Raw genomic sequence first — 17805 nt, 5'->3', positions numbered from 1 at the left:
CGAACGCACCCCTCGCGGTTCTGATTTCCTTTTTCATGTTCTCCCTCCTTCTGCTCCTGATTTGGACTTTGGGGGGCTCAGTCCAGTGCTCCAATGTGGGTCTCCATCTCTATTGCCATCCATCATCTGATGAAGGTTCCCTCTGGTCCTGCCTATCTTGCTCACGTTTTCCCTCCTTCTGCTTCTCATTTGGATCTAGGGAGTTAAGTCCAGTCTTCCAATATGTGTCTCTGTCTCTATCTCCATCCATCGCCAGATGAAGGTTCTATGGTGATATGCAAAATATTCATCAGTATGGTTATGGGCCAAGGCCAGTTCAGGCACACTCTCCTCTGCTGCCCAGGGAAGAATATGGGGACCTCTTCTTGGGCTTGAGAACCCCTCCAGAAACAAATCTCTTGCCAACCCTAAAATGGCTCCCTTAGTTGAGATATATACTTTCCTGCTCCCATATCCATCCTTCCTCCCCCCCATCTCATTCCCCCACGCCATCCCCAATCCTCCCCCTCTCCCTTCTCTCTAACCATCTCCCCTTACTTCCACCCCCCTACACAACCCCCACCCCGTGCACCCAAGTTTGCCTTGCAATCTTGACTACTTCCAATATCCAGGAGGATAACTATATGATTTTCTTCAGGTTCACCTTCTTATTTAGCTTCTCTGGGATCACGAATTATAGGCTCAAAGACCTTTAGCTATGGCTAGAATCCACTTATGAGTGAGTACGTACCATATTCCTCTTTTTGGGTCTGAGTTACCTCACTCAGTAAAGCGTTTTCTACTTCCATCCATTTGCATGCAAAATTCAAGATGTCATTGTTTTTTACCTCTGAGTAAAACTCTAATGTGTATATGTTCCACACCTTTTTTAACCATTCTTCTATTGAGGGGCACCTACGTTGTTTCCAGGTTCTGGCTATTACAAATAATGCAGCTATGAACATAGTTGAACAAATGCTTTTGTAGTATATTAGGGCATCTCTTGGGTATATTCCCAAGAGTGGAATTGCTGGGTCCTGAGGGAGGTTGACTCCCAGTTTCCTGAGAAACTGCCACACTGATTTCCACAGTGGCTGCACAAGTCTGCATTCCCACCAACAATGGATGAGTGTTCCCCTCATTCCACATCCTCTCCAGCATAGGCTATCATTGGTGTTTTTAAGTTTAGCTATTCTGACAGGTGTAAGATGGTATCTCAAAGTTGTTTTGCTTTGCATTTCCCTGATCGCTAAGGAGGTTGAGCATGACCTTAAGTGTCTTTTGGCCATTTGAAGTTCATCTGTTGTGAATTCTCTGTTCAGTTCAGTACCCCATTTTTTAATTGGGTTAGTTAGAGTTTTAGTATCTAGTTTCTTGAGTTCTTTGTATATTTTGGAGATCAGACCTTTGTCTGTTGAGGGGTTGGTAAAGATCTTCTCCCAGTCAGAAGGTAGTCTTTTTGTCTTACTGACAGTGTCCTTTGCTTTACAGAAGCTTCTCAGTTTCAGGAAGTCCCATTTATTCATTGATTCTCTTATTGTCTGTGTTACTAGGGTTCTACTTAGGAAGAGATCTCCTGTGCCTATATCTTGTAGACTACTTCCCACTTTCTCTTATATCAGGTTCAAAGTGGTCAGATTAATGTTGATGTCTTTAATCCATTTGGACTTGAGTTTTGTGCATGGTGATAGATATGGATCTACTTTCATTCTTCTACAGGTTGACATCCAGTTATGCCAGCACCATTTGTTAAAGATGCTTTCCTTCTTCCATTGTATACCTTTAGCTCCCTTGTCGAAAATCAGGTGTTCATAGATTTGTGGGTTAATATCCGGGTCTTCTATTCGATTCCATAGGTCGACTTCTCTGTTGTTATGCCAATACCAAGCTGTTTTCAATACTGTCACTCTGTAATAGAGTTTGAAGTCAGGGATGGTAATGCCTCCAGAAGTTCCTTTATTGTATAAGATTGTTTTGACTATCCTGGGTTTTATGTTTTGCCATATAAACTTGATTATTGTTCTCTCAAGGTCTGTGAAGAAGTTTGATGGGATTTTGATGGGGATTGCATTGAATCTATAGATTGCTTTTGGTAGAATTGCCATTTTTACTATGTTGATTCTCCCAATCCAAGAGCAGGGGAGGTCTTTCCATTTTCTGGTGTCCTCCTCAATTTCTTTCTTCAAAGACTTAAAGTTCTTGTCAAATAGGTCTTTCACTTCCTTGGTTAGAGTTACCCCAAGATATTTTATGCTATTTGTGGCTATCGTGAAAGATGATGTTTCTCTGATTTCCCTCTCTGCTTCTTTATTTTTTGTGTATAGAAGGGCAACCAATTTTTTGGAGTTGATCTCGTATCCTGCCACATTACTAAAGGTGTTTATCAGCTATAGGAATTCTTTGGTAGAGTTTTGGGGGTCACTTATGTATACTATCATATCGTCTGTAAATAACGAAAGTTTAACTTCATCCTTTCCAATTTGAATCTCCTTGATCCCCTTATGTTGTCTTATTGTTATTGCTAGAACTTCAAGCACTATATTGAAGAGGTATGGAGAGAGTGGACAGCCTTGTCGTGTTCCTGATTTTAGTGGAATGGCTTTGAGTTTCTCTCCATTCAGTTTGATGTTAGCTGTCGGCTTGCTGTTTATTGCTTTTATTATATTTAGGTATGATCCTTGTATCCCCAATCTCTCCAACACCTTTATCATAAAGGGGTGTTGAATTTTGTCAAATGCTTTTTCAGCATCCAATGAAATGATCATGTGGTTTTTTTTCTTTCAGTTTATTTATATGATGGATTACATTGATAGATTTGTGTATGTTGAACCAGCCCTGCATCTCTGGAATGAAGCCCACCTGATCACAATGGATGATTTTTCTAATGTGTTCTTGGATTCGGTTTGCCAGAATTTTGTTGAGAATTTTTGCGTCGATGTTCATGAGTGAGATTGGCCTGTAATTCTCTTTCTTGGTTGTGTCTTTGTGTGGTTTTGGTATTAGGGCAACTGTAGCTCCATAGAAAGAGTTTGGCAATGACTCTTCTGTTTCTATATTGTGAAATACATTAAGGAGTATAGGTATTAGCTCTTCCTGGAAGTTCTGGTAGAATTCTGCATTGAATCCATCTGGTCCTGGAATTTTTTGGTAGGGAGTTTTTTGATAACAGCTTCTAATTCTTCACGACTGACAGGTCTATTTAGATTGTTCACCTGGTCTTGGTTAAACTTTGGTATATGGTACTTATCTAAAAAAATGTCCATTTCTTTTACATTTTCCAATTTTGTGGCGTACAGGCTTTTGTAGTAAGATCTAATGATTCTCTGAATTTCCTCTGTGTCTGTGGTTATGTCCCCCTTTTCATTTCTGATCTTATTAATTTGCATGTTCTCTCTCTGCCGTTTGATTAGTTTGGATTGGGGTTTGTCAATCTTGTTGATTTTCTCCAAGAACCAGCTTTTTGTTTCATTTATTCTTTAATTGTTTTCTGTGTTTCTATTTTGTTGATTTCAGCCCTCAGTTTAATTATTTCCAATCTTCTACTCTTCCTGGGTTAATCAGCTTCTTTTTTTTCTAGCGCTTTCAAGTGTGCTGTTAAGTCTCTAATATGTGCTTTCTCCGTTTTCTTTAATTGGGCACTTAGTGCTATGAACTTTCCTCTTAGCACTGCTTTCATAGTGTCCCATAGGTTTGAGTATGTTGTGTCTTTGTTTTCATTAAATTCAAAGAAGACTTTAATTTCTTTGTTTATTTCTTCCTTGACCCAGGGGTGATTTAATAGTTGACAGTTCAACTTCCATGAGTTTGTTGGCTTCCTGGGGGTAGCATTGTTGTTGAATTCTAACTTTAATCCATGGTGATCTGACAAGACACAGGTGGTTACTAATATTTTTTTTTTATCTGTGGAAGTTTGCTTTGTTACCGAGTATGTGGTCAATTTTTGAGACGGTTCCATGGGCTGCAGAGAAGAAGGTATATTTGTTGACTTCAGTTTTGAAGCCAAGGTATTTTCAAAATACCTATCTTGGGTTAGTTCAGCAACATTTATAAACAAAAGTCTTTTAGCAACTGTTGCTCCTTCCTCAGCATTCAAACACTTCAAAGAGAGAAAAATAGCATACAGTATCAATATTCTCTGTTTATTTTTCATCTTTTTGCAGCTTTATTTCAACCTCTATTTCATTTATTTTTACTTTTAACTTTTGGCTTTTTGAGACAGGTTCTCTGTATATATCTTTGTCCTGGAATAACTCTGTAGACCAGGCTGTCCTTGAACTCACAGAAATCCCTCTGTCTCAGCCTCCCCAGTGCTGGGATTAAAGGTGTTTGCTACCACACCTTGAACTCACAGAGATCTGTCTGTCTCTGCCTCCCAGGCATTGGGATTAAAGGTGTGTACCTCCACACCCTGAAGTCACAGAGGTCAATCTACCTCTTCGCCTTGAAGTCACAGAGGTCAGTGTACCTCTTCCTCCCAAGTGTTGGGATTAAATGTGTGTACCACCACACCTGACTACTCTCTTTCTTTTTACTTTAAGAACTTTAACTTTTATCCTGCATATATTTTTAACACACTGTAAACTGTCTAGAGGTTTTCTTCCTCTTTGAATCTCTCTTTACTGTATATCTCTCTTTTTCTGATCACATGAGCCTTTAATTTACTAAGCAATATCGCTAGGACTAAAGCCGTGGCTTTGACAGCTAGATCCAGCCCATTCCTTAGCCTTCCAGCCTTGTGGCTGAGGTACCTGTTGCAGCCATTTTTCTTGCCACAACTCTATGGCGTTTCAAGGTCCTTTCCAGCAAGCAAGCTGCATCATTCTGCTCATAGACCACACTCAGTCGGCCAGCCTGACTGAAAGAGTCAGAGTTTGCCCTGGCAGGACAGCCAAGAAAGCCAGCATTTTAAAACGGCACAGCTTTTTTCCTGCTATGGCTGAAAACTGAAAAGCATGTGTTCAGCTTTTCATCAACACCATTTAAGTGTTTTGTGGCAGGACCTCTTAAAAGATCTGTGGGGTTTTGCAGCTAAAGCTGAGTCAGGAAGCCTCTCTTAGATGAGAGCCTGGCTTGCCTCTAGCAAGCAGAACAGACCCGAGAAATTGCTGCTACTAAGAAAACATGATTTATTCTTTTCTAAGCTTTCTCAGGCTTTCTGTAGATTCAGTTATTCACGTGGGCGCCATATGTAATATGAGGGGGCCGGCTTGTTTCTGTCCCACCCAGTACCCCACAGCCGGCAACTCCCAATGAAAATAACACACAGGACTCCATAAGATTATAAACTGATTGGCCCATTAGGTCAGGCTACTTATTAGCTCTTATAACTTATATTACCCCATTATCCTTATCTACGTTAGCCATATGGCTTGGTACCTTTTTCAGCTGGGCAAGTTACATGCTGCCTCTTCGGTGGTCTGCACAGGACTGGAGAGGGACCTTCTTGCTTGCTAGAATACTCCCAGTCTCTTTGCTTCACCCCTACTTCCTGTCTGGCTTTCCCGCCTATACTGCCTGCCTGGCCAAACAGCGTTTTATTAAAATATGATTGACAGAATACAGACAATTCTCCCACATATATTCTTTCCTATTTGGGTGGAATGTTCTATAGATATCTGTTAAGTCCATTTGATTCAATACCTCCAATAATTCTCTTATTTCTCTGTTGGGTTTCTGTCTGACCTGTCCATTGGTGAGAGAGGTGTGTTGAAGTCTCCTACTATTAGTGTGTATGGTTTGATGACTGCCTTGAGTTCTAGAAGTGTTTCTTTTACATAAGTGGGTGCCTTTATATTAGGGGAATAGATATTCATGATTGAGACTTCCTCCTGATGAATTGTTCCTGTTATGAGTATGAAATGTCCATCTCCATCTCTTCTGATAGATTTTGGTTTGAAGTCAATTTTGTTAGATATTAGAATGGGCACACCCGCTTGTTTCTTAGGTCCGTTTGCTTGGAAACCTTTTCCCAGCCCTTTACTCTGAGTAGATGTCTGTCTTTGTGGTTGAGGTGTGTTTCTTGTAAACAGCAGAATGTTGGATCCTGTTTTTGTATCCAATCTCTAAATCTGTGCCTTTTTATAGGTGAATTGAGTCCATTGATATTAAGTGATATTAATGACCAGTGGTTGTTGACTCCGTTTTTTTTTTTTGGGGGGGGTAGTAGAGTGTATGTGTTTCCCTTCTTTGAGTTGTGCTTGTGAAGGGTCGCTAGATGTCTGAGTTATTGTAGGCGGTGTTGGGAATGTTGGATTCCTTGGGTTGTGATTTTCCTTCTAATACTTTCTGTAAGGCTGGATTTGTAGCTTCGTATTGTTTAAATTTGTTTTTATCCTGGAATATTTTGTTTTCTCCGTTGATAGTGAATGATAGCTTGGCTGGGTATAGTAGTCTGGGCTTGCATCCATGGTCTCTTAGTTTATGCAGTACCTCTATCCAGGACATTCTGGCTTTCATGGTTTCCATAGAGAAGTCTGGTGTAAGTCTGATAGGTTTACCTTTATAAGTTACTTGATCTTTTTCCTTTGCAGCTCTTAATATTCTTTCTTTAATCTGAATGTTTTGTGTTTTGATTATTATATGGCGAGGGGATGTGTTTTTTTTTTTTGGATCCAGTCTATTCGGTGTTCTATATGCTTCTTGAACCTTCATAGGGATATCATTCTTTAGGTTGGGGAAGTTTTCTTCTATAATTTTGTTGAATATATTTTCTGGACCTTTGATCTGCAATTCTTCTCCTTCTTCTACCCCTATTATTCTTAGATTTGGTTTTTTATTGTGTCCCACATTTCCTGAATGTTTTGTGATGAGAATTTGCTGGATTTGCTGTTTTCTTTGGCCAGAGCGTTTATTTTCTCTGTGGTGTCTTCAGAGTCTGAGATTCTTTCTTCTATCTCTTGTATTCTGTTGGTTATGCTTGTTTCTGAAGTCTCTGTTCGTTTGCCTAAATTTTCCATAGCCAGCCGGCCCTCGGTTGGTGTTTTCTTCATTGCCTCCATTTCAGTTTTCAAATCTTGAACTGTTTCCATTACCTGTTTGATTGTTTTTTCTTGGTTTCCCAGAATTTCATTTTCGGATTTACTCATTTCTTGAATCTTTTTGTTATAATTCTCTTCCATTTTTTTACTCATTTCCTCAATCTTTTTGTTATACTTATCTTCCATCTCTTTACGGCAGATTTTCACCTCCTGTTTAAGTTCCTCTATTATTTTCATAAAGATCCGCTTAGAGTCGATTTCTTCTATTTCTTCTGGAGTAGGGTGTTCAATTCTTCTAGTTTTGTGATCCCTGGATTCTGGTGATGTCATGTTGCCTTTCAGGTTGTTGGAGGAATTCTTGCATTGGCGCCTGCCCACCTCCTCTCTCTGGATGAAATCCTCAGCACTCTCTGGATATAACTCCTCAGTACTCTCTGGATAGAACTCCTCAGCACTGCAGCAGGGACATCTGGTATTCCAAGGACAGAGGAGAGAAAAGGGCTAAGGCAGTGGGGGCAGGGAGGAGTCCCATGGAACACTGAATACCCTGCTGCAGAAGCTGAGGGGGGAGGGGCTGTGCTCTCTTCCGGGACAGATGGCTCCCCGGTGAGCACCCACTCACCTCTCTGGACTGAACTCCTCAGCACTCTCTGAATAGAACTCCTCAGCACTGAAACAGGGACAGCTGATATTCCAAGGACACAGGAGACAAAAAGGCGGCGGCAATGGGGGCCTAGCATGAACTTTGATATGCAATGTTCATGTCCTGGTGGTTAGTGCCCCAAGTCCTTTCTGCCTGATAAAGGCAAGGGGAACGACTCTTTGGGGAGGGGGGGAAGGAAACCACAGGTTCCTGAGGAATACTGAATCTTTTACCTAACAGTCAGAAATCCTTCTATAGTCCATCTTGGGCTCATTTCTGGTTACATGGGCGCCTGAGACCAACATCCTGTTGGTCCTGCTTCACTGAGAATCCAGCACCCTGCCTCCCTCTCACAGTCTTCAGTGAGTCAGCCTGCCTTGCAGGTCAGTTGACAACATTTATTATCCAAAATGAGTTACCCCTGAGAAAGAGAAAACTGTCAGTGATTTTTCCGGACAAAGAGGTAGAGGTGGACTTGTTCTAGACAACTGGCATTCGGGGCTAATTCAACAATAGGGCACTCAAACTGTAGGATGAGTGCTGCTCCACTCACGGTTTGAACGGTTTGTGCAGGTTGTAACTCGGACTGCTGTGTTGTAGGGATGGAGCGGAGGCATTCAGCATAGCTTAACTAATCAGCCTCCCCCCTCCCCGCAATGCGCTTCACAGAGAGGTCCTAGTATAATGCAGACTCAGTTCTCCTAGTGGTTCCCTGTGAGCACAATACATCCACATCTCCCACACAGTCATTGCCACAACCGAGGCTATTCTGATCTGTTGTGGTGGTTTGTGTTATGATTTCAGCCACACAGCATGGCTGGCACTTCCGGGTTCCCAGCCATGCATGTGCAGACAAGCCCTCAGGCAAAATACTGAGCTGCCCCCGGAACCTTGAAAGGCCCTGCATGACTTACATGTGGCATGGCTGCATCACCTACCTATGATGCAGCTACATAAGCCCTTGCTTGCAGGCGTGAGCTCCATCATCTGCATATGACGTAGCTACATCAACACTCCGTGCACATGCACTAGGCGGCCTTTAAAAGCTGGACCACCATCTTCAGCCCCCTCTTCCTGCACACTGATTTCTCTCGCCCTGTATACATCTCCTGTAATCGGGTTTGTTGCGTGTTTCATGCTTTCTTCTCACTTGCTCCAGGTAATTCAGTTTGAATGAAGATGGCCCCTACCAGCTCATACATTTTGATGTATGGTTCTAAGCTGGTAGACGGTTTAGGAAGAATTAGGAGGTGTGGCCTTGTGGGAGGAAGTGTGTTATTGGGAGTGAACAAGACCTGTTTTGCTATCTTGTTCTCTGCCTGTTGCCTGTTGGGTAAGTTGTCTGCTGTTCCAGCACCATGCCTACCTGCCTGCTGCCATGTTCCCAACCATGATAGTCATGAACTCAACCTCTGAAAATGTAAGCAAGCCCCCAGTTAAATGCTTCCTTTTGTGAGTTGTTTTGGTTATGGTGTCTCTTCACAGCAATAGGAAAGAAGCTAAGATACCCATCCTATTGCTGGCGATGATCTGGGAGTGGGACTGATGACAGGGAAAGTCAGAGTGTATAGGAAGGGACAACTGGAAGGCAGCAGAAGTGTCGGGACTGGTGGTCTGAAGGCAAGCTGAAGGAGGCATCAGGCATGCCAGAGTGAAATCCTTGTTTTGGAAGACACAGAACTGGGAGTATCAGGCATCCCCCCTGTAGTGTTGGGTCCATGAGACCCATAACGACTCAGTTTTGGGAAACTGGTGCCCAGTGCATTCACATCATGTTTCTCAGTGGAATAGAAACCAAAGGAAACAGAGCAGAATCACATTGGAAGATTCTGGGGAGTGTCCTGTGTAATACAGTCGAGCAGTATATGATAAGGATGTGGGGGCAGATGAAGTCCTCAGTGAATGAATATGTTTTATTGACGCGAGCATGTCCATGCAAGAACCCATGGTCTCAGACTCATGAGAATGACAGGTTTGGTCAGAGTAAGTGTTGTCAGTCCCCTTTGGGGATAACTTCTGCCATGATCCTAGCCACAGTGGGTTTGTATTTCCAGGGTAGGAGTGTGAGGATTAGAAATGTTAGGTAGGAGCTGGGCAGTGGTGACACAAGCCTTTAATCCCAGCACTTGCGAAACAGAGGCAGGCGGATCTCTGAAGACAGATACTAAAAAGAAATCCCACACTAGATCAGAATTGAGTATAATAAAGGGTTATTTATTTAGGCGTACACTCACAGATCACAGTCCTCTGCTTGACCGGGGAACAGCAACCGAATCCTGCAGCTGTAAGAGAGGGGGACCTTGCACTTTACATTAGCATATATAGTATAAGAGGCCATGCCTAAGTAGGTGGGTAACTTAAAGGCTGTAGGAATTCCTACAGTATAACTCTGTGAGTTCAAGGCCAGCCTGGTCTACAAGTGCTAATTCCAGGACAGGCACCAAAACTACAGAGAAACCCTGTCACAAAAAAAAAAACAAAAAAAAAAACAAAAAAAAAGCAATGTTAGGTAGGAGAAACAAAGATAAGATAAGAAAGAAACACAGAGACACAGGATAGTAATTGGGAGAGCAACTCAGCAAATGCTGAATGTTTAATTCTGAGTCCTCCCACATTTATTTTTCATATACTTTTATATCCCAGTATAAGAGGGAAGAAGGCAAAAGACTGCTTTAACAAGACACAAAGGACAACAAGAACAGTTAACTTACTTTAATATTTGAGACATCAAGCTATTAATTTTTGAGAAAAGTAGTTGTTATTTGGGGCAGTGAGCACATCTTAGATCAAGTATCCTGTCGGCAGCCACTCCCTAAGTCAAACCTCCTATTTTAAAAGAAGGAGTTGAAATATGCTTGAAATCGTTAACCTTTGATCAGGGTGGAACGGATCCATCTGTATGGGCTGTCTTAATGTCTAAAACACCAAGTAACCACACCCTAGCTCAGGATATCTTGTTTGTAGCCACACCTGTTACCAACAACTTTGAAAGAATAAAAATAAGCTCAAACTCTCTGCCCTTCAGACAAGGTGAAACAGGCTCACATCTCTGTTCGTCCCAACAAGTAAGGATGTTGACAGTACGTATAGCCAACTTTCCTGATGACTACAACCTGTCTCCTATAGACACATCCTCTCCTGGGATTAGCTGACCACCTTCTCCTAGACCGTGCTGTGTACAAAAAAAAACATGCTAAGTTTCTGGACTGTTGCGGTGTGTCTCATCAGAGTTCATGGCCTATCCAAACCCAGCTCTTCTATACATTTGTCCATCATTTCTTTATTCCCCATCACCCTAATCAGGTCAATCCCAAAGCTGTGCAAGCAGACTGGGGGAGACTGGGTTCAGGAATTTCTGCCTGTGTGGTGTGGTAAGTTTGCACTTATTCCTGCTGGGGTTGGGTCAGTGCTGTGACTGGGACTAGAGATAAGGCATAGCCAAACTTGATGAGGTCCCCAGAATAAGGGCTGCTATCCAGGTCTCCCCCCAATCCCAATCTCATATCTATGGAATGGTAGGGGTGGGAAATCAGATACTCCACCAATCCAATGGGAACCTTGTCTGAAGCACCTTGTCTGAGCACATGCTATATTTCTGTAGCATGTAGGCATATAGCAGCCCTGGAGCCATGCAATACAAGGCAGGCAACAATAGCAGGATTCCAGGAGTGTAAACGGAGATGTTACTAAAGTCATAGTGACCAAACTTGAGGTTGAAATAGAGTTTCTGCCAAGACTGAGGCCCGCAGTATGGAAACTCTGGCCAATAGAGGAGGAGCAGAGACTGTGCCAGACATGGTATAGGAAGTCCTGGAGGAGCACTGTGCTCTGTGCATGGGGAAAGAGTACTTCCGGCTTATGATGAAATGTTTACTTTAAAGTCTATGCAGATGTTGATACCAGGAGGGCGGTCTGTGTTATAGACAACATGCTGTTTTATTTGTGGTGGTCATACCTAGGATCTCCTCTCTGGGCCTCAAACCATATAGAGAATGAGTCCTGTTTGCTTGTTATCTCTAAGGAGGCTGTAGACCCTGATTCACTGAGAGGAGAAAGGACAAAAAAGTAGAAAGCATGTCACATTTCACTGCACCTTTGTCAGATGTGCTCTGTCACAGGGTGGTATACTCAGAACTGAAGATGTGTTTTTTTTTCTCCTGAGTCAAGCCCTTTAGGGGGTGATTAATACATGGAGTTGGGATACTGTTGAGTCTGTGTGGATCTCTGTTCATAGAGAGGGCCCTGATCATTATTTTGGAGTTATATGTTGATAGAATTGGGCCAATTAGACTGCTGACTGGTTAGATAAAATCATAGATTCAGTCAGATTACCAGGAGTAGTGTGGCTGGAGGGGATGCTTGGTGTGAACTCCTATTCTCAAAGGACAGGCTCTGACCCAGACTGAGCCTTGGATATCCGCTAAGTTAGGCATTTTCCCAGGCAGAACAGGCATCTGGGCAGTCAGAAACCCTTTCCGCTGCTCTTTCCCTTTCTGCTGAGCAAGCTGATGGAAGGACAATTGGCTGTCTAACATCCAGGGAGACAAGAATGGATCCAATGTGGGCTTTCTTGACAAAGGAGACAAGGAGGCTGAGGTTCCGCTGCAGGTGGTGGCTCTTAAGGGGTACTACCTGGTACTGTGCGAGGGCCAGGTGTGAACTGTGAGATCACTGACTGCACCTACGTCAGTGTGTGGTCCAACCCAGCATCCCTGGCAACAGAGAGTGATCCAACCCAAATCTCAGGAGGAGCTGCTTCCAGATCGAGAAAACTCATCTGTTGACCGAGACAGGCTCGAACTGCTCTAAGGTCTGGGAGCCTGTGGTACTGGATTATTAGTTTCACTGATGTCGCCAGATCTTTCCCTAATGTGTTCATCGAGTTATGAGAAAGTGTGGTCTTGAAAGTAGGTGGTTAAATGCCCCTCTTTTGGGAGTCACACACCAGAGACCTGTCAGAGGAAGCACAGATCCAGATGAGATCAATGGCTCCTGCAGAAGACAGTGTCTTCCTGACAGAACAGCAAGGTCAACTCTCTGACCATGACTAACTGCCATGAACTCGCAGTCAGAGACACTGAACACACTTCAGGGACAGTGAAGATTTTGGTTTCAAGAAGATCTGCATTCCTCTCTTCAGCTCCCCACTACTCTTAGTTAGGGTTACTATGGCTGTGAAAAAAAACGCCATGACCAAAAAGCAACCTGGGGAGGAAAGGGTTGATTTCACTCAAAGTTCCATACAATAGTTCATCATCAAAAGCAGTGAGGGCAGGGACTCGCATGGGGCAGGAAACTGGAAGCAGGAGCTGATGCAGAGGCCACAGAGAGGCCATGCTTCTAGGCTTGCTCCCATGGCTTGCTCCCATGGCTTGCTCAGTCCTATTTCCTATAGAACCCAGGACCACCAGCCCAGGGATGACACAACCTGCAATGGACAGGACTCTCTATCATCAGTCACTAAATAAGAAAATGCCCTACAGGCTTGCCTGGTGTAGACATTGTCTTTATTGAGGTTCCCTCCTCTTAGATGACTTTAGGTTGTGTCAAGTTGCCGTAAAGCTGCGGAGCATACCACTCTCCTCTGGGTCCCATGTATCGCTGCTGCCACTGGCCTAGCTATTGTCAGCATTGTTAGACTCTGCACAGAGTCAAAACTCCCATTCTTCCAGCACAAACCCTCTCCGAGCCCCATTAGAGCCAGCTTTGCTTCTACCCGGGCCTCTTCTGCCACTTTCTGCATCTCTTCCAAAAGGAAGGGCTTCCAATCTTAGTGTCACATAATCTACTTTCTGACCCTAAAATGCTTATCAAAGGCTGGCTCCTTCCCCCTTCTTGCTGACTCTCTATGTCACCAAATATAGTCTCTGTCTCAATCTGCTTTATTAGCTTTCTACATTAGATTCCACCTGTCTACCATCTCAGCCCCATTCCTCTCATCTTCTGATCATCTCTCAGGAAGTCATGTCCTATCTGCTTCTGCAGACTGGTGGCTGTACTCATACACGGCAGGACACACTCATCCTCATGTTTGCCTGTGATACTGATTATTTCACCTTCTCTTCCAAGTCAGACTCTCCATGGCCTGAAACCATCTGTTCAAGTCAACTTTATTCTTCAGTGGCTATGACTCTGCTTAGGGTCTGACTTTGGTTTTGAGATGTTCTTAGTTTCCCTGGGCAGAGATAGAACCAGATGATCATGAATTAGCTTATACAAATAGCCGTATTTACATGGTATGACATACAGACTCTGCTTCACACTTGCTAGCTCCGTCTCTTTAGTGTGGGATAGTGTTCCTTTGTCTGGGTGTTTATTTATTCATTCATTAACTGAATGAACACTTGATGACTTCCAAGTTTTGGTAATTACAAGTAAAGCTGCTACAAACATTCACACATACGCTCTTGTGCAGACAAATTTTCAGTTTATTTAGGGGAACTACCAAGAAGTGGAATTGATGAGTTAGATGGCAAGAATGCTTCATTTTGGAGGAAACTGGGAATAGTCTTCCAAAGTGGCTATACCATTTGTATTTCTGCCAGTAAAGAACGAGACACCTTTGTGTTTCACGTTCCTATCATGATTTGGTATTTTGGATGGTCCGGGTATTGGCCTTTCTGGGAGGTGGGTGTGTGGTAATAGCTCATTGGTACTTCAATTTGCAGCCCCACGAGAACATAGTACATGTTTACTTGACTTTTGCCCCTTTCAGGTGAGGTGTCTGTTAAGTGTTGGCAGATGTTTCTTTCCTGCCTGCCAGTTCCCAAACAATCACACTGAGGTTTATATTAATTACAAATGCTTGACCCATAGCTCAGGCTTGTTACTAACTAGCTCTTACTACTTCAATTAACCCATTTCTATTAATTGATATACTGCCCTGAAGCTTGTGGCATTTACCTTTCCAGGCATGTCTTGCTTCTTCTATATCTGGCTGGCAACTTCTCTGACTCTTCCCTTTTTCATTTCAGCATTCTAGTTTGGCTGTCCTGCCTATACTTCCTGCCTGGCTACCAATCAATCAGCTTTTTATTAAACCAATCTGAGTAACAAACCTTTACAGTGTACAGCAAGAGTTAAGGTCTCTCTCTCTCTCTCTCTCTCTCTCTCTCTCTCTCTCACACACACACACACACACACACACACACACGAGTTTTAGATGTTCTTTCTGTGATTCTCAGCACCAATCCCTTTTATAACATTACTACTATGTTATTAATCTTGTGTTCTGGGTTCCATCTTACTACAACTGATTATGATTATGGCTGAGTAATTACAAACTTCATTTTGTCTGCTGTGATATAAAGGGGGTAAAGCCAAGCTAACTAAATTTGAACATTTTTGTAGAGGGGAGTGTGGGTGTAGAAAATGGAAAATGAGACAAGTTAGCCTTTTAAAAATGTCATTTTAAAACCATGTTAAAATTGTTTCTCTAATGAAGCAAATCACATGGCCTTTTTCTGCAACTTGGAAATCCAGCCTTTTGTCCTGATTTAGATTGGGGCTGCTTCGGTTCTAACAAATGTAGTCTTAAGACACTTTAACAAGGAGATTTTTTTTAACCAAATAGATTTTTGATCAACTTGCAAAGTAATTTGGCCAAGTTTAAGTAGGCCATCCTTTCTTTCCCATCTCCACAGAAACAGGCTTTATTAAAAGCTGGAACAAACCAAATGAAGGATGTGACTTGAAAAAGGTGAGTCTGGGATGTTATCAAGTTAGTTGTAAAATCTTTTTTTCTTTTAGGTTTATTTATTTGTATATTTTATGTACATGAGTTCTCTTTTTTCATATATGCCTGTATGACAGAAGAGGGCATCAGATCCCATTTTAGATGGCTGTTAGCCAACATATAGGTGTTGGGAATTGCTCAGGACCTCTGGAAGAACAACTAATGCTCTTAGCCACTGAGCTATCCTGGTGTAGGAGGTCCTTCTGTCTATGTGTTGCTTTAATTGGTTATTAAAGGGAACTGCCTTGGCCTGTTGATAGGGCAGAATTTAGGTGGGCGGAGAAGATGGAACTGAATGCTGGGAGAAAGAAGGGTGGAATCTGGAGATGCTATGGAGCCGCTGCCAGAGTCAGACATGCTGGAACTTTGCTGGTACGCCACGACATTATGGTGATATACAGATTAATAGAAGTGGGTTAAAGTAAGAGTTATGTAAGAGTTAGTCAATAAGAAGTTAGAGTTAATGGGCCAAGCAGTGTTTTAATTAATACAATTCTCTGTGTGGTTATTTTGGGGATAAGCTAGCCAGACATCTGGGATGTACAAGTGGGCCCTCCTCGTACACCATCCCTTCAACCCCTAATTGTACAATTCTTAAAAGTCTCAAAATGAAATGGTAAAAGTCTCCCATTGAGTTGTCACTCTGATGGTTAGCCCATGGTGACCCCTCTTTCTCTGAGCATATGGGCCTATAGTACAATCTGACAATCACCATTTGATGATTTATTTTGGAAGAATTCCAGTGCCTTATGCTGTTATTTAACTTTCTTCTTTCCTCTTTCATCTCCACAGCTGGGAAATGCGTGTATCTGGCTCTGCAGAGATAAAGAACCAACAGAACGTAATATATAGATGGTGATTTGTTTTGAGGGATTGGCTCATAGGCTTCTGGAACTGGCAAGCCCTAAATCCATGTGGCTGGCAATTCACTTGATGTAGCTGGCTTGAGTTGAGATCTTCAGGGAAAGCCAGGGGAATGGAGATGCAAGCAGGATCCCTGTGTTGCAGTCTGGAGGCAGAATTTCTTCCTATTCAGATTTGTCTTTTGGCTTATCCCCTTCAGTCAACTGCATGAGGATCGCCCACATTAAAGTCATCTGCTTTACCTAAAGTCAGATGATTATGCTAACAACTTGGAATAATATGCCTTCCATAACATCTAGTGTCTGAACAAAAATGGGATAGCAACGAGCCACACCAACATGTAAAATTAACCACTGGAATTTGAAAGCTGAAATAGTCAAATCTATTGTGGTCTTGATAGTGTTTATTATCAATTGAGTAAATACATACCTGTTCTTGGATGAATAAATACTGAAGGTAAATGATGTTCTCTATGTTGTAAAATTTCATGTATCATCTGTCTGCCTGTCTCTGTCTTTCACTTGTCTATTTATAAAACTTCATGCATGAATATGATAGTGGTATTTATATTTCATCTTCTAAATTAATTAGTTTATTTGTTTATTTATCTATTTATTTATTCATGTGACTCTGTATATGTATGTGATGTAAACCATGGTATATGAGTAGATTTCAGAAAATAAATTGAGAGGGTTGGTTTTTTTCTTCACTATATGGGTCCCAGGAATTGAACTCAGGTCATAATGCTTGGAGGGAGGTGTCCTTTCCGACTAAGCCACTTACTTCACCCCAGATTTAATTTTAAAATATTCAATGTACAGATCAACAATATTAGTAGTGATAATGCAAAAGTTAACCATACATAAGAATGAAAAGAATTATCATATAAGAAGATGGAAATAGCATGAGTTGTGGGGAGTGATGCATGGTGGACTTGGTTTGTTTTCAGGACAGAGAGAGAGCAGCCTTGCTGCCATGAGCTCTGACATTTGAATGAGGAATGTACCCCACAGTTCCAGACATCTGAACACTTGGTCTCCAGTTGGGGGTGCTGTATGTGAAAGTTTAAGAGGTGTGGCCTTGCTATAAGAAAGTTGTGGATTTGAATTTGAGAGTTTAAGGTCTCACCCTACTTCCAGTTCACTCTGTCTGCTTCATGCTTGTGATTCAAGATGTGAACACCTCCTTGGCAGGAAGTGGTGGTGCACACCTTTAATCCCAGTGCTCAGGAGGCAGAGGCAGGTGAATCTGTTGAGTTCGAGGCCAGCTTGGTCTACAGAGTGATTTCTAGGAAAGCCAGGGCTGCACAGGATGAACCCCTCACCCCCCAAAGTGAACTCTTAAATTTTTGCTTGCTGCCATGCCTGTTGCTTGCTGCCATGCTTCTCACCATGATGGATTCTTATACCCCAGAAACAATACATCAGAATAAACCTTTTCTTATGTAAGTTTCCTTGGCCATGTTATTTTTCCCCAGTAACAGAAAAGTAATGGGTACAGGATCCTCTACTTAAAGCCTGGTACATGAGGACTAGTGGTGACGTGGTGACTATTGGAAATGTAAGAGAGAGATTTTTACCTCCAGGCAGAGTGATCACTGGAGAACT

General features: G+C 42.4%; 1 long non-coding RNA gene across 1 annotated transcript; it reads left to right on the top strand.

The window, feature by feature from the left end:
* The first annotated feature begins 15209 nt into the window (after positions 1-15209).
* Positions 15210-16698, top strand: LOC125394535 (uncharacterized). The gene is made up of 3 exons (XR_014997131.2): positions 15210-15298; positions 15595-15706; positions 16127-16698. It is a non-coding gene; the product is annotated as an uncharacterized LOC125394535 (long non-coding RNA).
* The last annotated feature ends 1107 nt before the right edge of the window (positions 16699-17805 follow it).

The sequence above is a fragment of the Myodes glareolus genome, chromosome 1, assembly GCF_982192425.1.
Source record: "Myodes glareolus chromosome 1, mMyoGla1.1, whole genome shotgun sequence".
Taxonomy (NCBI): Eukaryota; Metazoa; Chordata; class Mammalia; order Rodentia; family Cricetidae; genus Myodes; species Myodes glareolus.
Note: the sequence above shows the minus strand (reverse complement) of the source record. Positions and strands in the feature narration are given on the sequence as shown.